The sequence below is a fragment of the Macaca fascicularis genome, chromosome 8 (genome assembly GCF_037993035.2).
Source record: "Macaca fascicularis isolate 582-1 chromosome 8, T2T-MFA8v1.1".
NCBI classification, from domain to species: Eukaryota; Metazoa; Chordata; class Mammalia; order Primates; family Cercopithecidae; genus Macaca; species Macaca fascicularis.
This window is the reverse complement of record NC_088382.1, coordinates 139,575,591-139,597,371: the sequence shown is the minus strand read 5'-3', so window position 1 is coordinate 139,597,371 and position 21,781 is coordinate 139,575,591. Positions and strand designations below refer to the sequence as shown.

Sequence of the window (21,781 nt, the reverse complement as noted above, 5' to 3'; positions counted from 1 at the left end):
TTGTATTGGAGTAAGTGATGCGCCTGTCATCCCCTGGAAAATAAATCTGTTTCCTACACTCTGTGTTCCCCCAAGTAGGTGGCCCTAGATGGAATGCTTGATGGATCAGTTGGCTAATGAAAATGCCTGTGGTACTCAGCCCGTCTTAGAATGTGGGCCTCGTTCTTCTTAGCTCCAAAGCAGCAGATCAACAGAAGATTCAGAATAAAGAACAGTAACACATAACAGTTCCAAGTGTTCCTTTGTGCTGAAATTTACCAAAGCTTCTGTGGATTGAGGCAGTTAATGGGGAAATTCTATCAACCTAGGAGAAGTTTAATAGATATTAGCTTGTAATTAAAAGTTCAAGGTAAATTGTCTTTCCTTTATCTACCTACTTTTCTTTCTGCCTGTGTGATTCTATTTCCATTAATAGAGTAACCACCAGCCATGAGCTTTCTGTTTGCTTTGGCCTCTCCTATCTTTCCTCATTTTCTCCATCAGGTTCTCTCCCTTGGCCACTTCTGATTTCTTTTCTCTTCCATTTTTCTCCTGTTCACACTCTTCCTTTTTAAAATGCCATCTTTTTGGACAAACAAAATGGTTCAAAACATTAAAGGAAAACGAAAAAGAATATTATTTCATTCCCACATTCATCTTGTTATCATTGAGTTTTACCTTCTCTTACCCTCTCTACCATTTCCCCATAGGGCTACATATTTTATATTAATTATATATATACTTTTGCATTCTATTATATGTATAAAACTTTATTACATATTTATTATATATATACATATACATGTAATATACATAATTATAAGTGTAATTTTGCATCTTATGATATATGTAGTTTTGTATTTTGTTCTTTTAACTTAATATTCACATTTTTAAATTCAGCAAATGCTAACTGAGCTCCTACTATATGCCAGACATTGTTCCAGGGGCTGGGGACACATTCGTGGACAGACCAGCCATAAACTCCTACTGTCATGGACTTAGGTCTAGTTCATGGAGAAAGACAATAAACATAATACAAATGATGTTAGGAGGTGACAACTGTTATGGAAACAAAGAGTAGGGTGAAAGAGGATTGGGAATATTCATAAAATAGTATCTTGTGTTTCTACCTTTTTTTTTTTTTTTTTTTTTTTTTTGAGATGGAGTCTCGCTCTGTCACCCAGGCTGGAGTACAGTGGCACAATCTTGGCTCACTGCAACCTCCGCCTCCTGTGTTCAATCAATTCTCCTGCCTCAGCCTCCTAAGTAGCTGGGATTACAGGCACATGCTACCACGCCCAGCTAATTTTTTGTATTTTCAGTAGAGATGGGGATTTCACCATGCTGGCCAGGCTGGTCTCGAACTCCTGACCTCATGATCCGCCTGCCTCGGCTTCCCAAAGTGTTGGGATTACAGGCATAAGCCATCGCGCCTGGCTATTTCTACCATTTTCTTATGTCCTCAGTTTTATGTTGTCCTTGATGTTGATGGATTTTAATTTATTGAGAACCTTAGGACTATATAACTTATTTTTTTGCTTTGTTTTGTTTTTGAGATGGAGTCTCACTCTGTTGCCTAGGCTGGAGTGCAATGGCACAATCTCAGCTCACTGCAACTTCTGCCTCCCAGGCTCAAGCGATTCTCTCGCCTCAGCCTCCTGAGTAACTGGGACTATAGGTGCCCGCCACCACACCTGTCTAATTTTTGTATTTTTAGTAGAGACGGGGTATCGCCACGTTGGCCAGGCTGATCTCAAGCTCCTGACCTCGAGTGATCTGCCTGCCTTGGCCTCCCAAAGTGCTGGGATTATAGGCGGGAGCCACCGTGTCCGGTCAGGACCATATAACTTTAAATCACGAGAGGACATGGAGTCATTGAGAGCAAACCCTTCATTTCTGAGGTGAGGAAACAGGTCCAGATAAAAGAAATGACTTGCTCAAAATCATACTGCCCCCAAATAGCAGAGCAGGGGCTTACATTTTAATTAAAGTGATTTTCATTAATTCTAAAGATGGTTCTTTCAGAATCCTACTATGCCATTTCCCTATAGTGAGAAATTTAATTTGTGTCTGGCTTTTATTAAAAATAATGCTGCAGTGGGCAGCTTTATACAAATAGCATCTTAACGAAAGCAAGTCTATTAATAAAAACAACAATAATAATAAATAATAGAAAATGTTAATATTTACTGAGCTCTTAAATTTTCTATGCCCTGTGCTAAGCATTCTACATGAAATAATATACATCTGATAATGAGTACCATAGTTTCTTCTTTTTTTTTTTTTTTTTCTTTGAGACGGTCTTGCTCTGTCACCCAGGCTGGAGTGCAGTGGCACAGTCTCTTCTCACTGCAACCTCTGCCTCCTGGGTTCAAGCGATTCTCCTGTCTCAGCCTCCCAAGTAGCTGGGATTACAGGCACACATCACCACATCTGGCTAATTTTTGTATTTTTAATAGAGACAAGGTTTTGCCACATTGGCCAGGCTGGTCTCGAACTCCTGACCTTAGGTGATCCATCTGCCGTGGCCTCCCAAAGTGCTGGGATTACAGGCATGAGCCACCATGCCCGGACACTTTATTTTATATTTGAGAAAATGAAGGGATTAAAACTTAAGTCTGACCAAGCCCGGGGTCTGACTCTCAGCTTCTATCATATACAACTTTCCGAGTCTGAAGATTAAAACAGCAATTGTCAACAAAAATCCCCCAAACTCTCCAATTAAGAAAAAAAAAGCAAATGTCAAAAACCAAGATAATCAAGTATATACATTTATTTAAGAGTTTACCAAACATTTAAGTTTTACCAACCTTTTACTGATTATGTTTCATATGTAATTGTTGCTTTGTATAGCCAAGGACAGTTGGAATTGGCAATTTCCTAAGTTCTAGTCAGTTCTCACAGTAACACAGTGAGATAGGTGATAATTGTGCCTGTTTTATAGATAAGTAGTGTAGTATTATTATTATTATTTTTTAAGATGGAGTTTTGCTCTTGTTGCCCAGGCTGGAGTGCAATGGCACAATCAACCTCCGCCTCCTGGGTTCAAGCGATTCAACTGCCTCAGCCTCCCGAGTAGCTAGGATTACAGGCATGCGCCACCACGCCCGGCTAATTTTTGTATTTTTTTTTAGTAGAGGTGGGGTTTCTCCATGTGTTGGTCAGGCTGGTCTCGAACTCCCGACCTCAGGTGATCCACCCACCTCGGCCTCCCAAAGTGCTGGGATTACAGGCATGAGCCACCATGCCCAGGCTTAGTGTAGTATTTCAGGTGGAGCTTGGACACTGAGGGATTTAGTTAATGTTTACAGAAAGGAAAAAGGAGTGGGGAAGCAAGGCAGATGGAATTATTTATGCAAAGCAGGGAGCTAAGACTTGGTCTAGAATCCTGGTTCACCTCCTCGTAGGTATGTGACCTATGGCAAAGTACTTGAACTGTTTGTGCCTCCATTTTCTCACCTGAAAACAGGGAGGTAATAAAATATCTTTCATAATGTTGTAAGGATTACATTATAAATGGGTAGAAATCACTTTCTATAATACTGGCAGAAACTAAGCGATTGATCAGAGGTTATTGGTGATAATAGTTCCTTCTGTCATTATATTTCAGATTAAATCCTTTTGTCTTCTAATGATGGTCTTTCTGTAAAACACACAAAAAATCTTTTTTTTAAGGGCATTGATAAATTAGTATAGTTTATCAATCTTTTAAAATGTCATTGATAAATTAATGACTCTGGACAAAATTAAGAATTCTCTTTTTCTTTTCTTTTGAGACAGGGTCCCACCCTGCCGCCTAGGCTGGAGTGCATTAGTGCAATCACAACCCACTACATCCTTGACCTTATGAGCCAAAACAATCCTCTTGCCTCAGCCTCCCAAGTAACTGGGACCACAGGCTCACACCACGATACTCGGCTAATTTTCCTTTGTTTTTAATTTTTTTCTACGGACAGGGTCTCGTCATGTTGCCCAGGCTGGTCTCAAGCATTTCTGGGCTCAAGCAGTCCTCCCACCTTGGCCTCCCAAAGTGCTGGGATTACAGGCATGAGCCACCACCTGGAATTCTCTTTTTCTATAGGCAAAGACTTCATCTAATTCTGATGGTGTACTATGTAAGGTGGGTGGAAAAGCAGAGATGAACTAACCTCTCTGTAGGTTTTGGGGTCACAGTGGGGTGAAGCTCAGAAATGAATGGCCCACCCAGCCATTTTTCTCCCTACTGTTCCTCTGGAGCCATCTATGATTTTATGGCATCTTGTCCCTTCCTTCAGGTGACGCCCTTCTGTGCCTGTGCCTCTTCCTGATGGAAGGAATGGAATTATCAGAGCTAAACATGCCAAGTGAGCAGTCCTTTGTGCTGCTGAACCACAGCAGGGGCTGAAAGAGCTGTTAGTGGAAGGGGTGGCACATTCTGAGCATGCCCTCTTGGATTTTTATGCAGCCAGTGAGTCTGTAAATGGAGCCACGGGCTTGGTCTGCAAACTGCTTACAGCATCAGTCAGCATGGGGGAACAGCCTATCCCTTGGGAAAAAACTCTCCTCGAGGGTAGGGCTTGGGAAAAAGTGAAGGCGTGCAGAAAATCTTTTCCTCTTCTCCCTATTCAAATCTTGGCAAGAAAGCACACTCTTCATTTCTGTTTCCTGTATCAGCAGCAGATTCCCAATTTGAACTTCAAGGCATCGTCCTTGCTTCGTCATACGTCAGCTTTTCCGGCTGCAAACAATTTTGCTTCTCTAGTTGACAAGGACTCTAATAACTCCAGGTGGTGAATGGGCGGTGGGGAATACAGTTCTGTAGAAATACAGCTCTAAAGCAATACAAACACAGAGGGAAAAAATGGGAAACTTGGCAAGGGGGAAGTGCTGGAATAAAGCATTTTACCTTTATTGACATTGAAGAAACCTCCCCTCAGCTGAACTCCAGATTCATTCAACACTTCATGGTTTAGCCGCACAGGGGAGTATTATATAGCCTTTAACAGTGGTGTGGCTGACGTTCCTTTATTAAGGAAGGTTGATAAAGATACACTGTGAGATGAAAGACAGCAGATTACAATTCAGTAAATGAACCATTTTAATAAAAATATGTGCTGCGTTTATCTAGATATAGACAGGAAAAACATTTGGAAGGTTGTCCATATGGTGTGGGTGGTTGGATCATGGGTGTTTATATTTTCTTTCATTTGCTCATATGTATTTTCAAATTTTTTTGCTGCAATCAATATGTATTACTCATAGAATCAGGGTGCATAGTGCATCGGGGCACCTCATTTACTGCTTGGGTCCTCCCTTTTTTTATCCATTCATTCAACATATTTAGGGAGGCTCTCCTAGGGTCCGGGCACCGTGGCAGGAACTGCAGTGGGCACAGTGATGGCTCCGTCTCTGGCGTCACAGCTGACATTGTAACAAGAGGTGGTTTTTGGTTGTTTATTTCTTTGTTTTTTTTTTAGTTAAAACATTTTTAAGCTAAAAATGTAAAATAATTAGAGACTGGGTGCGGTAGCTGACACCTATAATCCCAACACTTTGGGAAACCAAGGCAGGAGGATCACTCGAAGTCAGGAGTTTGAGACCAGCTTGGCCAACATGGCAAAACCCCGTCTCTACTAAAAACACGAAAAAATTATCTGAGCATGATGGCTTGTGCCTGTAGTCCCAGCCACTCGGGAGGCTGAGGCAGGAGAATCACCTGAACCTGAACCTGAGAGGTGGAGGTTGCAGTGAGCTGAGATCGCACCACTGCACTCTAGCCTAGGTGACACAGCGAGATTCTCTCTCAAAAAAAAAAAAAAAAAAAGGAAAGAATTAGTGTTTGTGATAAGCGCTGTGAAGGAAAAACACCAGTGACATGCTAGGGAATGAGTGAAGGTCGGGGGGGTTCACCTTTGGAATGGTGATGGGGGAACCGCTTTGAACCTGAAGGCTGACAAACAGCCAAGTGAGTACTGGAAAGTGTACTCGAGGTACAGAAGAGAACAGCCAGTGTGAGGCGGTGGGACCCTGTTTTCTTCCTGCAGGTTACCTGAAGGGTTGGGGAAATGAGACTTGGAGTTGCCCCACTTGTGAGAAATATGTTAGATTTGCAAATGTGATGGAGGCTCAGAGATAAACCTTGTAACTCGGGGGACAGCTTTATGGCTCCTGTGAGATTGGTTAATGTTTTGCTAAATAACAGGAAGGTGTCAGTTTGATTGGTTGCCTTCTTACTTGGGCTCTTTTTGAATAGCGGCTCTGATGTCATCTTTCAATGCTGGATGAGCTTCTAGCCCTTCCCAGGAGATTCTCAGGCCTGTGTCCCCTGCCCTCTTCCCCTTTCTTCATTAAATATCCGTGGAGTCTTCATCCCTAAGGTAACACTGGAGTCCCTGACTATGGTGGAAATGTTTGGAGATGTCTTTTTCCTCAAGGATTCGGTGTTCATTCATCCTGTGAAAAGGAAGAGAGTATCAGTTGATAGAACTCCCTGAACGTTCAATTGAGGAGTGAGACGGGATACAGAGGCAGCGAAAACTATCCTCTAGGTGCTGAACCATACTGAAAGATGTCTTTGAGTGAAGGCTGGCAGCAAAATGTAGTCTTCTCTAAGGACAACTGGGCAACAACAAATCAGGAACCATAAAAATGTTCAGATCCTTTGACCCGGTAATTACAATCCAGGGAGCTTATGCTGAGGTCAGAGTTTTTTAAAAGGAAAAACAAAGAAAACAGAATGTCTCTAATAGCAGTTAACAGTCAATAATGATATAGTGCTTTGGAGCCTTGAAAGTATTTTCTTATACAGTCTTCATGAGAGCTTCCCAACATTTCTGAGAAGCAGACGGTCTTATCCCCATTTCACAGAAAGGAAGCGAAGATCAAGTGAGTGGGTGTACTTCACTCTGGCAGATTCAGAACCTGAGCTCCAGCTCATGAATGGTTGCCCAGTGGGTTTGGTCAGAAACTCAAGGTACAGCCGGGCACAGTGGCTCACGCCTGTATTCCCAGCACTTTAGGAGGCCAAGGTGGGCGGATCAGCTGAGGTCAGGAGTTTAACACCAGCCTGGCCAACATGGTGAAACCCATCTCTATTAAAAATGCAAAAATTAGCCAGGTGTGGTGGCACATGCCTGTAATCCCAGCTACTCACTCAGGAGGCTGAGGCAGGAGAATCGCTTGAACCCGGGAGGCGGAGGCTGCAGTGAGTGGAGATCGCTTGACAGCCCTCCAGCCTGGGGCGACAGAGCAAGACTCTGTTTCAAAAAGATAAATAAATACAAATAGAAAAAAAGAAACTCAAGGTACAGTGGTGGGAGTCAAAAAAGCCTAAGGAGAAAACCAAGACTGAAAACAGTTATTGAGTTTAGTCTGTGCCTAGTTCAGTCCCTAGCATTTTACAAGTTTTCTCTGAGTTAACACAACAGACTTGTGGGGGAAACTGATGCTTTCAGATGTTGAATAACTTGTGTAAGCTGTAGAGCAGGTTTCAAAGCCTGACCAGGTTACATCCAGAGCGTAAAGGTGGTTTCAGCTTTGCTGTGTTGCTCTCTGAATTCACAGGAATGCTTAGAAGGAGTGAATATATGAACACATGGATGAACAAATGGATTAGGGAGGTTAGGACATGAGAACCAGCTTCTGTAGAGAACTGGACCTCAGGCTCCCCGTGGATGACAGGTTCTTTTCCATAGTTCTGCATTTTCTACCTGCAATACAGGAATGCGGTTGCCCAGGCCCCTCCCAGGAGAGTTGCAGCTTCCCTGACCCTCGAGGCCACACTTCTCCAATACCTTTTGCCTAAAGGCTCTTTTTCCCTAGAGGATCAACTCATCCCTTGCAAAATACCCAAAGCCAAATGAGTCTAGGGGGTAAACCAGCCATGTAGGGTGTGGAACTTTAGCAACTGAAAGAAACTGAGGTATTTCAGTATGATGAAATACTCTGTAGTCATTAAAATGATAGATGTGAGTGTGTAGAAATATGAGAAAGTATTGGGAAAGAGTTGCACATATCTGAAGAAACCAGTGAAAGCAATGTGCCTTTATTTATTTATTTATTTATTTTTGTTTTTTATTTTTTTGAGACAGAGTCTCAGTCTGTTGCCCAGGCTGGAGTGCAGTGGTGGGATATCAGCTTACTGCAACCTCTGCCTCCTGGGCTCAAGCGATTCTCCTGCCTCAGCCTTCAGAATAGCTGGGAATACAAGCATGTGCCACCACGCCTGGCTAATTTTTGTATTTTTAGTAGAGACAGGGTTTCACCATGTTGGCCAGGCTGGTCTCGAACTCCTGGCCTCAAGTGATCTGCCCGCATTGGCCTCCCAAACTCCTGGGATTACAAATGTGAGCCACCGCACCTGGCAAAGCAACGTGCATTTACATGGATAAAGACTGGAAGATAAGAGGACTGAAAACTGTGTAAAAGTATTGATATCACGTGGTGTCACCATCCAGTTTACTAAGCCAGGAGCCTCTGGGTCATCCCGACAACCCCAGTCTCCTCTTCCCCCAGATTGAACTTGCAGATTCTGCATCAGTTAGCATCTTAATTCCGGTGCCTGTTCTTCATCTTCACTACCAGTTTCCTTGTGCAGGCTCTCTCCTTATCCCTCTCCTGGACCCCACAGCAGCCTCTTAAGTGGTTTGCTGGCCCTATGTTCTCTCTACCACTGTAGTCCATATTGGACCCTGTGGTCAGAGTGATTCTGATATAAAACATATCTGATTATGTGTCTCCCTTGGTTAGAAGCGTCTCTACTTGTGGTTGCCTTCAGAAGGCAAGCTCAAACTTCTTAGGGTGGTGTGTGATGTCCTTTACAATCTCAGTGTGTCACAGCACCCCCACAATCCCCCCCAACCCTTGGCCCCCGTATTTTCTTCTTGGCCCTTTCCCCTTCCCTTCAAGACCAAGCTCAGAGGTCCCATTCTTTTTTTTTTTTTTTTTTTTTTCCTGAGATGGAGTCTCACTCTGTTGCCCAGGCTGGAGTGCAGTGGTGCAATCTTGGCTCATTGCAACCTCTGCCTCTTGGATTCAAGTGATTCTCCTGCCTCAGCCTCCCAAGTAGCTGGGATTACAGAGGCATGTGCCACCATGTTCGTTTAATTTGTTTTTGTTTTGTTTTGTTTTGTTTTGTTTGGTAGAGATGGGGTTTCACCATGTTAGTCAGGCCGTCTCCAACTCCTGGCCCAAAGTGACCTGCCTGCCTCAGCCTCCCAAAATACTGGGATTATAGGTGTGAGCCACTGCCCCTGGCCAAAGGTCCTATTCTTTGTGAAGCCTTCACAGTTGTCCCAGGGAAAGTTGGTTCCTCTACCCTTCTGAATTATAAGGAGTCATGCTTTGTTTTAAGTGCAAGAATGACAGCCTGTCCTTTCACTAAACTCGCAGCCCCTCTGGAGCAGGAACTCGATGTCTTACTGTCCTTCTTCCCAGACCCTCAGCCTGATGCCTAGGACACAGTAGCGGGGTGGGGGTAGGGGGGCAAGAATGTGTGTTGATTGAATGAATCAATGATTGAGTGAAACCATTTATTCTCTATAGTGTTTTAAAACTGATTTAATAATCAATAAAAGTTTCCAAGAAAACAGCACTGCAGGAAAGCCACAGGACCTTGTGACATTTAAAAAAATAGAGACAATGCAGTGTCCATAGAAACTGTGGAGTTGACAGATTGGGTTTGAATCCTGGATCTGTCACATACGGAGTTTCGGTTGCCTCATTTATAAAATGGGCCTGATAATAGTACCATATAGGATGGTTGTGAAAAAGCAAAAGAAGAAAACAAGTCAAGAGCTTAGAGTTTAGTACAGTGTACAGCTATCCACAATGCGTAAATCATCAAGAGACTAGTGCTCTTATGTAAGCCTTTTTTTTTTTTTTGCATCTTTTGTTCAATTTTTCAACATAAATCTTTGAAAGCTTTGACCTCAGAGAAAATGTGATTACATTCATGCACAATGATGAAGAAAGGATTGTAGAATAAGTTCAGCACTTCTCATAGGGGTCTTGTTTTCTGAGCCAGCTTCCTCTTTCAGGGAATTCCCACATGGGATAATGGAAGAACTTGTGAGTTCTTGTACATGGCAGGAATGGGCCCAGGGCAGCTAAGGAGAAAGGTGCATCTGAGAGGGGCATTCCATGTTCCTCACAGGACTCATCGTATTTTGTTACTATTATTATTTTTCGAGATGCATTTCGCTCTTGTCATCAAGGCTGGAGTGCAGTGGCAAGATCTCGGCTCACTGCAACCTCCACCTCCTGGGTTCAAGCGATTCTCCTGCCTCAGCCTCCTGAGTAGCTAGGATTACAGGCTCCTGCCACCACGCCCAGCTAATTTTTGTATTTTTAGTAGAGATGGGGTTTCACCGTGTTGGCCTGGCTGGTCTCGAACTCCTGACCTCGTGATCCACTGCTTCGGCCTCCCAAAGTGCTAGGATTACAGGCGTGAGCCACTGTACCTGGTCCAGTATTTTATTATTATCACTTCTCAGTGGACTGCTTCTTTGCTGGACTGTAAGCTCCCTAGGCCAGCGTCATGTCTATATTGCTCTCCATAGATAAAATTAGGACAGCGGATGAAAATTGTTGTGCATCAGCTTACTGTAAAAGAGGTTTCTCATAGTCAAAGGCTGATGATTGCAGTAATGAGCTCCCTATAGTTGGAGATATTGGAGCTGAACTAGATATTCACGTGTTAAAGATACTATGAAAGATTTCTGCTTTTGGTGGGAGATAGGGTTAGGAGGTTTGTGGTTACTCAGAGCTCATATCTAAGGGACTGTGCACGTGTATGAACTCCTCCTCTGGTTCACATTGAGGACAGTGGTCCATCTGAACCCAGGTTATCTGAGGTTGGATGTCAGTATGTCAGACAAGTGGACCAAGCTTCTTGGATTATGAGGACTTTTCTATCAGCATCAACATTTGCAAAACATAATCTCCAGCCAGGCGCGGTGGCTCATGCCTGTAATCCTAGCACTTTGGGAGGCTGAGGCAGGTGGATTGCCTGAGCTCAGGAGTTCCAGAGCAGCCTGGGCAACATGGTGAAACCCCCGTCTCTACTTAAATACAAAAAACTAGCCGGGCATTGTGGCGTGCGCCTGTAATCCCAGCTACTTGGGAGGCTGAGACAGGAGAATCGCTTCAACCTGGGAGGTGGAGGTTGCAGTTAGCTGATACCGCGCCACTGCACTCCAGCCTAGGTGACAGCAAGACTGTCACAAAACAAACAAACAAACATCTCCTTCCGTTTCATTGAAATTGACCAGAATTATAAGAGCTACAATATAGAACCCCTGAATCCTCCTGAAGTATGATAATTAAGGTAAAAGTCTGAGGCCTAGGAATGTTGCCCCTAGTGTATGCCTTGAAAAAGCCACTTCATCTCTCCATGACTCAACACGTTTCTAAGTAATATGCCCACCATGTTACATACCATTTGGTTTCTACATAACTCAAGAGGAAGACAAAAAGGCTAAATAAGGTAAGGGCTGCCCTTCTGTGTTTTGTGGCAAGGAGTGATTTCTTGGCCCATACAGTAAGGCGCAGATAGTTACTGGAACTTTAGCGCCTTGACTAGAGCTTCGTTCATAATCAGGATTTCATGGATAGGCTCCTTGGTTGCATGAAACTCTTGATATGTTATGCAAACGTGTGTGCATGTATGTGTTTTACTGGGGGGAAAAGTCCATACTTTTACGGGATTTTCAGTTGGGCCTGTGACCCCAAAATGTTCATAATCATTTACCTCCATCTTAGTGATCTGCTCGGCTGTCAAACTGAAAACAACCCTGGGAGAGATAACATTGTCATCTTCTCCCCTTTAGTGTTAATGAAAAAAAAAAAAATCAGCTTTATAACAGGATTAGGAGAAGCTAGCTAGATGGAATGTTCTGTTTTTGTCTGTAAAGGGGAAGGGATCATTTATGTTCAAAGAGTTAAAGGGGAATTAGGGAATTAAGAGGCTGCGCCCTCTGTCACATCCAAGTTTCTACCCTCTAGATATTTTTGCCCAGAGTCGACCCCAGAACAGGGGTCTGATTTATCTGAGAGTGTTGTAAGTGGAGTCTAATTGTTGTTCTCAGAATGATCATTTTTCACCTCCCAAGGGCGTCTCCGCGATACCATCGCAGGCGGTAACGGTGCAGTCTCCTGGCGCTGGGCGTCTGCCAGGCACACGTGCCGCTCTGGGAATCGCGGGCGAGGCTCAGTACCTGACCCGAGGGGGAAAGGCGGGCCCCGCAGCCTAGCGGTTCCAGGCGTGGGGTATGGCAACTTCGCAGGGCTCAGCATCGAGTCCCGATGTCCAGTTCCTGCCATTTCCAAGCCCGCTGACGAGGCAGGTCACCGCCACCTCTGAACCTCCGTTTCCCATCTGTACCTCAGAAAGGCTGGAAGACCCCAACCCACTCAGAAGCTATCTCGGCGCGAAGGTGCTGCCCCTTTAAGTAGGCGGGGAGGGTGCAAGGGGGTGGCCACGCCTCCTTCCACAGCACGCCGCGCCCGCCGACCACCTGTCTCCGGATTCGCCCCGCCCCTTCGGGAGGGGCGGGGAGGAGGGGCGGAGAAGATAGGCTAAGGATTTACCTTGCGGGGCGGGCGTGCGACGCATGCGCACGGCCGGACAGGTCCGCGGCGCCCTCACTTCCTGGCATTCCCCCCTCCCCCTCCTCGTCGTTACCCTGTACATCCGGGTCACTTGCCCTCCCCGCTCGGAGCCGCCGCCGCTGCCGCTTGGCTTGTTGCGGCTCCGCCACAGGGGCAGGTGCTGAGGGGCTCCCGGTCCGGCTGCTGCCGCTCCCCCGCTCCGGACCCGGGGCTCCCCCTAGCGCCGCTGAGGAGCCGCCTCTGCGGCTCGAGGAGGGCGGAGGAGCGGGACTGAGAGCGTCTGGAGGCTCGAGCGGAGGGTGAGTGATTGGTTTTTGCCATTTTCCCCTCTTCCCTCACACTCCTCGCTTTCCTGCTTCGCGACCCCATTTTGGCGAAGAGGCGGGTGCGGCGGGGCCCGCGCTGGCGCTGGGCTTCCTCCTTCCCAGGCGCGCTGGGCCCGCCCCCGGCCCCGCGGCGCCCCGGGGCCGCTTCCTCTCCGGCCCCGCGGCCCCGGCCTGCCCCCGGCGCTCATTCATTCGGGTCTTCCTTTCTTCCGCCCCCTTCCTTCCACTGGCACCTCCAGCGCGCTCTCGCCGCCCCCTCCCACCCCAGATCCTGCGCCCGCCGGTGACTCCTTGCTCCCCGGCTCGTCCCTCCCGCGTCGGCGTTGTCCCCCCACCCCATCCCGACTCCCACCACTCCTTCCTCTTCGCGGCCGCTTTTCCTCCTCCTCATCCCCTCTTCCTGTCCCCAGCTCCACACCCCCTTCTCCTCCGGTCTTCGCCACGCCTCAACACCCAGTCCTGGTCACTGGTGTTGAAGTTGGTGTCTTTATCGCTCCCCATCACTTCGCCTTCCACCTGCGCGGCCAGACCTTCCAACTTAGATACTGCGTTGTCCTTTTAATTAATGCTCAACGTTTAAAGTCCAGATTCTCAGTCTTAGGGTGTGGTCTTAGTTTGTTTCCAAACACGCAATTTCTACTATAATTACCCAAATCTATAACTGTCAAACTGTAGTGAAAGTGGCAATTGCTGTGTATGTGTGCGCGCGCGCGCGCGCGGGTGCGTGTGTTTTAATCTCCTGGCTATTCTGGGTCATACTGAGTACCTTTTTTTTTTTTTCCTGGAAGACTTCTATGATGGATTAATTTCCTCTGAGTGTAAAATTTGGCAGATGATTATTCTTTCTACTCCTCTGGATTCCTCCTCACTTGGTCCCTTGACTGATTTGCAACATTACCTGTTAATACATTGCTGTAGAAATGTTTGTTGGTGATATTTCATGTCTCATCTGTCAACAACATTTTTTGAGTACCCCCTGTGTTCAGAATACTGATGAAATGCCCGAATACTTGGAGTACCACAGAGTGCCATTCTGGATAAGACAAAGGTTTTTGGAATTTGCTTACACATTTTTTCCTACTTCTGTGTAAGTGTGTTGAGTTTGCCACCTTTTTAATCTCTATGTGAAAAATGTGTGTCAATCAGTTTTGTGTGTTTTAAGTCTTACTGTGTGGGAGATCGGCATTCCAGAGGAGTGTTTTATATAGCTAAAGGAATTTCAATCACTCGCTGTTTGGTGACTTACTATCGCAAATCATTTTAGACAAATATACCTCAAGAAAAACACACTGATCCTTTTAATTCTTTAATTGTATTTAGTAATAGAAACAGAAGCTTTGTGTCTAGAACTGCTTGATAACTGGGGCTTATTTGATAGCCTGTTTGTAGAGTGTTGCAGTTAACTGAAACTCCCTAATCAGCATTCATAAAATGAAATGACAGCACTTTTTTTTTCGTGTGACTTTCATATCCATGATAATGAACTCCAAGAGAGGCTCGTAGTCCTAAAGCACACCTACCTGCATATTATTATGATGATACTATTGCTGTCAGTATTTATGGCAGCATTTTCCAACAGCTTCGTTTTATGGGAGCTTGGTGTTAAAAAGGTACTTGACTGTTTGTCCCTGCTTAGGTTTTGGATAACCACTTCAACAGTTAGATTTTTTAACGAGAGAGAGAGAGACAGAGAGAGAGAGAGAGAGAGAGAGAGAGAGAGAAAGAATATGTATTTGCAGAACAGTTTTGCTAGATAATAATCTTTAAAAATCTTTAAAACTTTAATAGTGATGTAGCTGTTTGTGAGGAACCTCTTGCTTTGTAAAACGTTCTAGACTATAAAGTATGAATTTTAGATTATGTAATTGGATAGAGGCTAGATTTTTCTCTCCCAAGAAAGTGGTTGGTTGATCAGAGGGAGGCGTGGTCAGTAAGTTAATTCTAGTTGCCCCAGAAGAAGTATAATTTCAGATGTTGAGTAAAACTAAGTGAATGCAGTTTATTTTTGATAGATTTTTGATTGACATTTAAACTAATTGAAGTTAAAATTCATTTCTCTGAATTCTTCAGGAATAAACAGGTTTTTAAAATTTACAGGTTAAATTAGTGTCCCTCTTGAGAGTATTTCACTCATATCTGAAATGGTCATTTATCTTTATATAGTAAATAACAATTGATGGAGAAGTATAGAGGGGTGCTTATTTTACTCCTAGTCCCCGTGGGGGAAAATACTGGATTGTCACTTATTTGAGGTTACTTGACTCTTACTAAGTATTAATGCATTCAACTGTAAGAACTTACAATTTTCTCTTACATTGTTTAAGGAAAACAAGACTGTAATAGTTGGAAATAACTTAGTGGGATACCTCCTATTTTTGATCTCTTCTGTAACTACACCAGAGTTTAGCACAGTGCCTGCCTGGTGCATAGTGGGTACTTAATAATGATGTTTTGAACAATTGAGTTAATGGCAAGGTCAAAGAATCTTAGACTGTAACAGCATTTTGTAATTATGTGGCAAAAATTTTTGAAAAAGATGTTGATTGCTCTGAACTGTAGTTTTTTTCAGGTATCTTGTATATTTTTAAGACTGCTGGCCGGATGCAGTGGCTCACGCCTGTAATCCCAACACTTTGGGAGGCCGAGTCGGGCTGATCACGAGGTCAGGAGATCGAGACCATCCTGGCTAACACGGTGAAACCTCGTCTCTACTAAAAATACAAAAAAATTAGCTGGGTGTGGTGGTGGGCGCCTGTAAGTCCCAGCTACTTGGGAGGCTTCGGCAGGAAAATGGCGTGAACCTCGGAGGTGGAGCTTGCAGTGAACCAGGATGGCGCCACTGCACTCCAGCCTGGGCGACAGAGCAAGACTCCATCTCAAAAAAAAAAAAAAAAAAAAAAAAAAAAAGACTGCTATATTGGGTTATTTAATTTGCTTTGAGATCTTTGGGTGAGGAAGTATAGATATGATTTTGTGTTGTACTTTAGTGCATAGAATGGATTTATTTGCTTAGAATGGGCATTTGATATATGTATCTTATCAGCATTCAAGAACAACAGTGAATTCAAATAATTTCTTGTGCATTTAGAGTTTCTGAAAGTCCACATAAATGTTGTTGGATGTGTGAGCTCATTCTGTATTATGATCAGTTCACTAAATCCTAGCTCTTAATTATGCTGTAATATTGAACACCTACTATATGCCAGATTCCTTTTAACCATTAGGTTAGTTTTATAACAACTCTGCAATGTGTAGTTTAACTTCTATTTAATTCCTAATTAACATGAGGAAAGTAAGGCTCAGAGAGCTTAGGTTAGAGGTATGCCATTAATCATAATTAAATATTTCCAATTCCGTATACTTGTCAAGTATACTCTCAAGTGGGAGATGTTGAAGACCGGCATTTGAACCCATCACATTTACTTAAATTCTATTTCAGTGTACTAATCTGATATTTTATATGAAGTATTTGTAAAACATACTTAAAACAGCAAATCTCAAAACTTTTTCTTTTTCAGCTGCCATGGAGGATGGATAATGTTCACTTGTTCTGTACTCTCCTGTAAGCATATACAGGACTGACAGCTAGCTGTAGTTTCACCCCTTTCCCACTTGTGCAAGTAATTAGAATGCAACTGAGTCACATTTGTAAACTTTTTAAACAAAGAAATCATTGTTAGAATTTTGATTATTTAAATATAAACATTTCTTGCAACACACCTTCACATCTGGATAATGGTACCATGGGTCAGAATGACTACTTTTAAAGATATTGTGTGATTTTAAGGAGAAGACTTAATGCAGAGATATATTTTTGTAGCTATTTAATTCATTTTGAAAAGATTGATCATCAACATTAAGGTACTATTGTATGTGACACTGTGAAGCCTGAGTCCTGTACAGTTATTTTTTGCTAATACAGTAATCTCTTCTTGTTATATTTTAGTTGATGCATTATGTATGATATATATTAAATTCTAGATTGATACACACCCTTTCTACTGTGTTTCGAGCAGGGGTCCCCAACCCCTGGGCCATGGCCTGTTGGGAACCAGACTGCACAACAGGAGGTGAGCGGCATTACTCCCTGAGGTCTGCCTCCTGTTAGATCAGCAGAGACAGCATTAGATTCTCATAGTAGCGTGAACCTTGTTGTGAACTGTGCATTAGAGGGATCCAGGTTTTGTGCTCCATGTGAGAATCTAACGCCTGGTAATCTGAGGTGGAACAGTTTCATCCTGAAACCATTCCTTCTGTCACCCTGTCTGTGGAAAAATTGTTTTCCATGAAACCATTTCCTGGTCCCAAAAAGGTTAGGGACCATTGATCTAGAATATTTATTCCTTCCAATCATAAATCGGCATGTCCTCAGATAATCCAGATTAACCTGAATACTACTTTAGGTCAAGCATTTTCAGAAAACACTTGATAAGAAAGAAATTATGACATAGTCCCAGATGTCATAATGTGACATATGTCATATTGTTCCCGGACCAAACTGAGGGTCAGGCTGCTATTTCTCATGGCCCAATAACGAGATGCAGGTGAACTGGAGAGGAAGAGAGTTTTTATTTTCTGCAACCAGTTATAGGGAGAAGGCCTGGAAATTATTGCCAGACCAACTCAAAATTACAAAGTTTTCCAGAGCTTATATGCCTTCTGAGTTATATGTCTACATGTAAGTGTGCATTCGTCTAAATAACATGAGTGATTAACTTCTTTTAATCTATAACTAAGCTCGAAGTCCTGAAGAGCTTCCTCTGGACCCTCAGTAAATTTACTTAATCTAAATGGGTCCAGTTGCTGTGGGTGATTACCCTTATATTGTCTCCTGCAAAATCACAGAGGTTTGGGGAATTCCTTCAGACCCCCAGTAAATTTGTTTGTGGAGGCCTAGGGAGTTTCTTCAGACCCACAATAAAACTTGTTTAATCCTAAATGGGTCCGGTTAAGATTTCGTTCATTGTTTTATCATGCTTTAAGGCCCAGGAAAGGCCTAGGTAAAACTGGTGATGGGCTTTTGTTAATCTCAGTCTTTGTATAAGGGCACTGGCTTTTAATATTTAACTGAACAACTCAGTCAGTACTGAAACAGTTGTTGTGGAGGCCTGCATGAGTGAGACCTGGCCTGCCGCAATATGACGTCATATATCGTAATATATATTATGACATATCATAATATGACATATAATGTGATAATTTAAGGATTATTTATGCCATTTATCTTAGTGAGGATAATAAAGAATTGAATTCTGTGAAACCTGTGACCTGAGGTACACTTTTATAGTTTGTTGACTTGTTGACTTGACCTTTGCCAAATCCTCTAATCAGTAAAAATCCTCTAATTGAGAGATTCTTCTCATTGTAACGTTCTAGTACGTATGGACAAAAACACTGAATTCAATTTGACAAATTTGCTTTATATGATAATGTGAAGATCCTCAGATTATTAAATGGGAATAACGTCCCTATTACATGCCTCACTAAACTGTTGTGAAATTTTTATGTTAATTTCAATTCAACATAACAAGGAAGGCAGCATATAATTTTACTAATGTATTTCTAAGTCAAATGATTATTAAAAATAATTTTGTTTTTGATCACCTGGCACAATATGTGGTATATAGATTGCCATTAACTACCCAAGTAGTTATTGAGCACATAAGTAGGGTTATATTACAGTGAATAAATCATTTGTGGTTCTTCCTTACAATAGAATAGAAGATACAGAGAGAGTGTGAATTCAGTGATATGTGTTACATAGGTACCTAATCTTTTTTTTTTCGAGATGGAGCCTCACTCTGTCGCCAGGCTGGAATGTAGTGGCACGATCTCGGCTCATTGCAGCCTCCAACTCCCTGGTTCAAGAAATTCTCCTGCCTCTACCTCCCCAGTAACTGGGATTGCAGGCACATACCACCACGCCTGACTAATTTTTGTATTTTTAGTAGAGATGGGGTTTCACCATGTTGGCCAGGATGGTCTCGGATCTTTGGACCTCGTGATCCGCCCGCCTCTGCCTTAGGTACCTAATCTTAACTAGTTCAAGATAAAAGACCCTGTTGTAATGTCATCTAAACTCTGACCTGAAGAGTAGACCAGTCAGTCAAGAGGGAGAGTTTACATGGGGGTAGGAAGAGAGAGAGAGGCAAAAAGCCTGAAGATAAGAGAAGTCATGTTAGAAACTGATACTGGTTATAGTATGACAGTAATGGAGACTGTAAAGGAAGAGTGGGAAAGATGAAGCTAAAGAGGTAGATGAGAAGTAAACCATCTGCATGAGTCATGTTAACAAGTCCCATTCAGTTCCAGCTGAAGGCAGTGGGGAAACCATTATAGGATCTTAATAGGGGAGAGAGTAAAATACTCAAGTTGTCTTTTGGAAAGATTGTCCTGACTGCTTTTGGAGAATGTATTAAAGGTGAAGTGAGATTGGATGCAGGGAGACAAATTAAAAGGCTGTTGCTAATATCCAGGAAAGAATATTGATGATGTCAAATCTATAAGACGTGATGATTTACTGGATGCGGGCTTCACTGAGCCAGTAGCTTTGCCTCCAGTGGTAGAGTAGGGAATCAAGTTTTCCCCAAAGGGCTAGGTGCCAGCCCTTTTTTATGTAAAGTTGAGATCCTTCTTGGGGCTAAGGCTAAGCCAGGTGTGTTTCATGTAAGCATTTGCCATTGATCTACCGCATTGTTAGTCATTGAGTGTAAGCTGACCCTAGGAACATCAGGCTGGACACTCGTGAGGCCTCCATGAGTTGGGCATTCAGTTTCCACTGGAATCCAGAAGCAAGCTAATAGCTGCTTTTCAGAAGGCGTAAACCTGATCGTTGTGTCAGGGAGGCAAAGCGTTCAAAACCACAAGGGGCACCTGTAGGTGGAGGCTGCCTCTTTTTGCCAAATCCTCTCATCAGCGAAATCATGAGACTTATGGCTCAGAGTGGTCCTTAGGATCGTGGGGCCCCAAAGGTACTAGTGCACTTTTTTACATACAGCCCTTTCTGATTGGAAAAACCCTCACTGGCTCTTAAGTGAGTCTTTTAAGTACAAAAAGATAACACATCAGTTCTTCTTTTTTTTTTTTTTTTTTTTTTTTGTTACCGAGTCTCACTCTGTTCCCCAGGCTGGAGTGCAATGGCGTGATCTTGGCTCACTGCAACCTCCGCCTCCTGGGTTCAAGTGATTCTCCTACCTCAGCCTCCTGAGTAACTGGGACTACAGGCACATGCCACCATGCCCAGCTAATTTTATATTTTCACTGGAGACAGGGTTTCATCATGTTGGTCAGGTCTCGAACTTCCAACCTCAAGTGATCTGCCCACGTCGGCCTTCCAAAGTGCTGGGATTACAGGTGCGAGCCACTGCACCCAGCTTTTCAGTTCTTACTATACATTGTGACGTAGAGGCAACAATAGCACATTGAATTGGTCCAAAACATGCCACCCATAAGTCACATTTATTTTCCTAACCACTGTAAACCCTGCCCAGACCCTGTTAGCTTAATCTGAGTATCTGCCTGACAGGACTAGATAGAATGGTTACCTGGGTGCCTATTTCCAAGAGAACCAAAAAATTTTGAGCCTCTCCCTGAACTTCTCTGGGCAAACCTCCTGGTATGTCTGGCCTTCAGTCCATCTTGGGGATCACGGAGACCTCAGCCCCATTCCTAACCGTCTTTTCTCATTAAAGCAGAAGAGTTTGGGGGTTGGGGCAGAGAGGGATCAGGGAGTGGGGAAGGGGAGAGAGCAACTCGGTGCTGGTAATCAAGGCTTTGTATTCACTTTGGGTCATTCTCTCGCAGTTTAATGTTTTTGGTCTACTTGAAGCTCTGTACTTGGCAGCAAGGCCATCATTACTTACACCATTTCTTTTAGTTTGGGGAATTTGGCTCAGCAATCACAGCCACAGCCTTTCACCTGGGACCATGGGGTTTGTTGCCCTTATTATGGTCTTCCCCTCCTTCCACCAGCCCAGAGGATAGTGAACAACTACCAAGCCACCATTTGGTTTCAGCCTCACTTCTCACTGCTCAGTTTCTAAACATTAATTCCACTCCTGTTCATTAACAGGTAAACAGGTGGGGGAATCTTTATTCCTACCTTCTTCCCATCCACCTCTAGGATCACTCTCAGATCCCAGGGTGTCTTCCCTTGTCCCGGAACTCAGTCTGCAGAGCCTTTATCCTTTCTCTTAGAGAGTTTTGGCTATGTCAGCATCCCACCCTCTTTCCCCAGAACTGTCAAGAACCATGATGGTCTGAGATTTTATCCTACTTGCAAGCTAATAAGTTATCCTGCCACATTTTCATGGAATCTGGTAGAAGACATGAAACTCCTGTGTTAAAGATCAAGGGCAGATGATTATTCTCTATCATAGTAGTAGCCAGAGTATCAGCATTTGTGCTGGTTTTCTGAGCCTCATTCTACAGGATGACATGAAGAGGACCAGGAATACTTGTACACACAGTGGGCTATCTTGTTGGAGAGGAGCCCTGAGTTAAGGGAACCCAAATCTTTTCTAATGAGCAATAAGCATGCCTGCCCTTTGCCCTGGAGGGATACATTATATTTATTATACTGAACAGACAGTAAGCATGCTTGTCCCTTGCTCCAGAAGGAGATACTATCTTTATTTCTCAAGGCTGTTCACTCTACAAACATTCTTGAAAAGACACTCTCTAGAGCAAAGGGCAGCTGGTACCTCTGCCTGTACTGTATGCAAAAGAGATACCTATGAAGCAGCCTGCCCTACATGGTGAAACCCTGTCTCTACTGAAAATGCAAAAAATTAGCTGGGTGAAGTGGCGAGTGCCTGTAATCCCAGCTACTCAGGAGGCTGAGGCAGGAGAATCGCTTGAACCTAGGAGGCAGAGGTTGCGATGAGTCG

At 43.7% G+C, this 21,781-nt stretch overlaps 1 protein-coding gene across 50 annotated transcripts in view; it reads left to right on the top strand.

Annotated features, from left to right (window-relative positions):
- The window catches only part of CYRIB (CYFIP related Rac1 interactor B), a 175,930-nt gene that overhangs the window by 61,951 nt on the left and 92,198 nt on the right, over positions 1-21,781 (top strand). For 12 of the 50 annotated variants that reach the window (XM_065519630.2, XM_005564072.5, XM_073999448.1 and 9 more), the window contains exon 1: positions 12,661-12,866. The exons of the other annotated variants lie outside the window; for them this stretch is intronic. The gene's annotated coding sequence lies outside the window, so the exon portion shown is untranslated. Of the gene's footprint in view, positions 1-12,660; positions 12,867-21,781 lie in introns of those variants that run through there. 50 annotated transcript variants of the gene reach the window in all.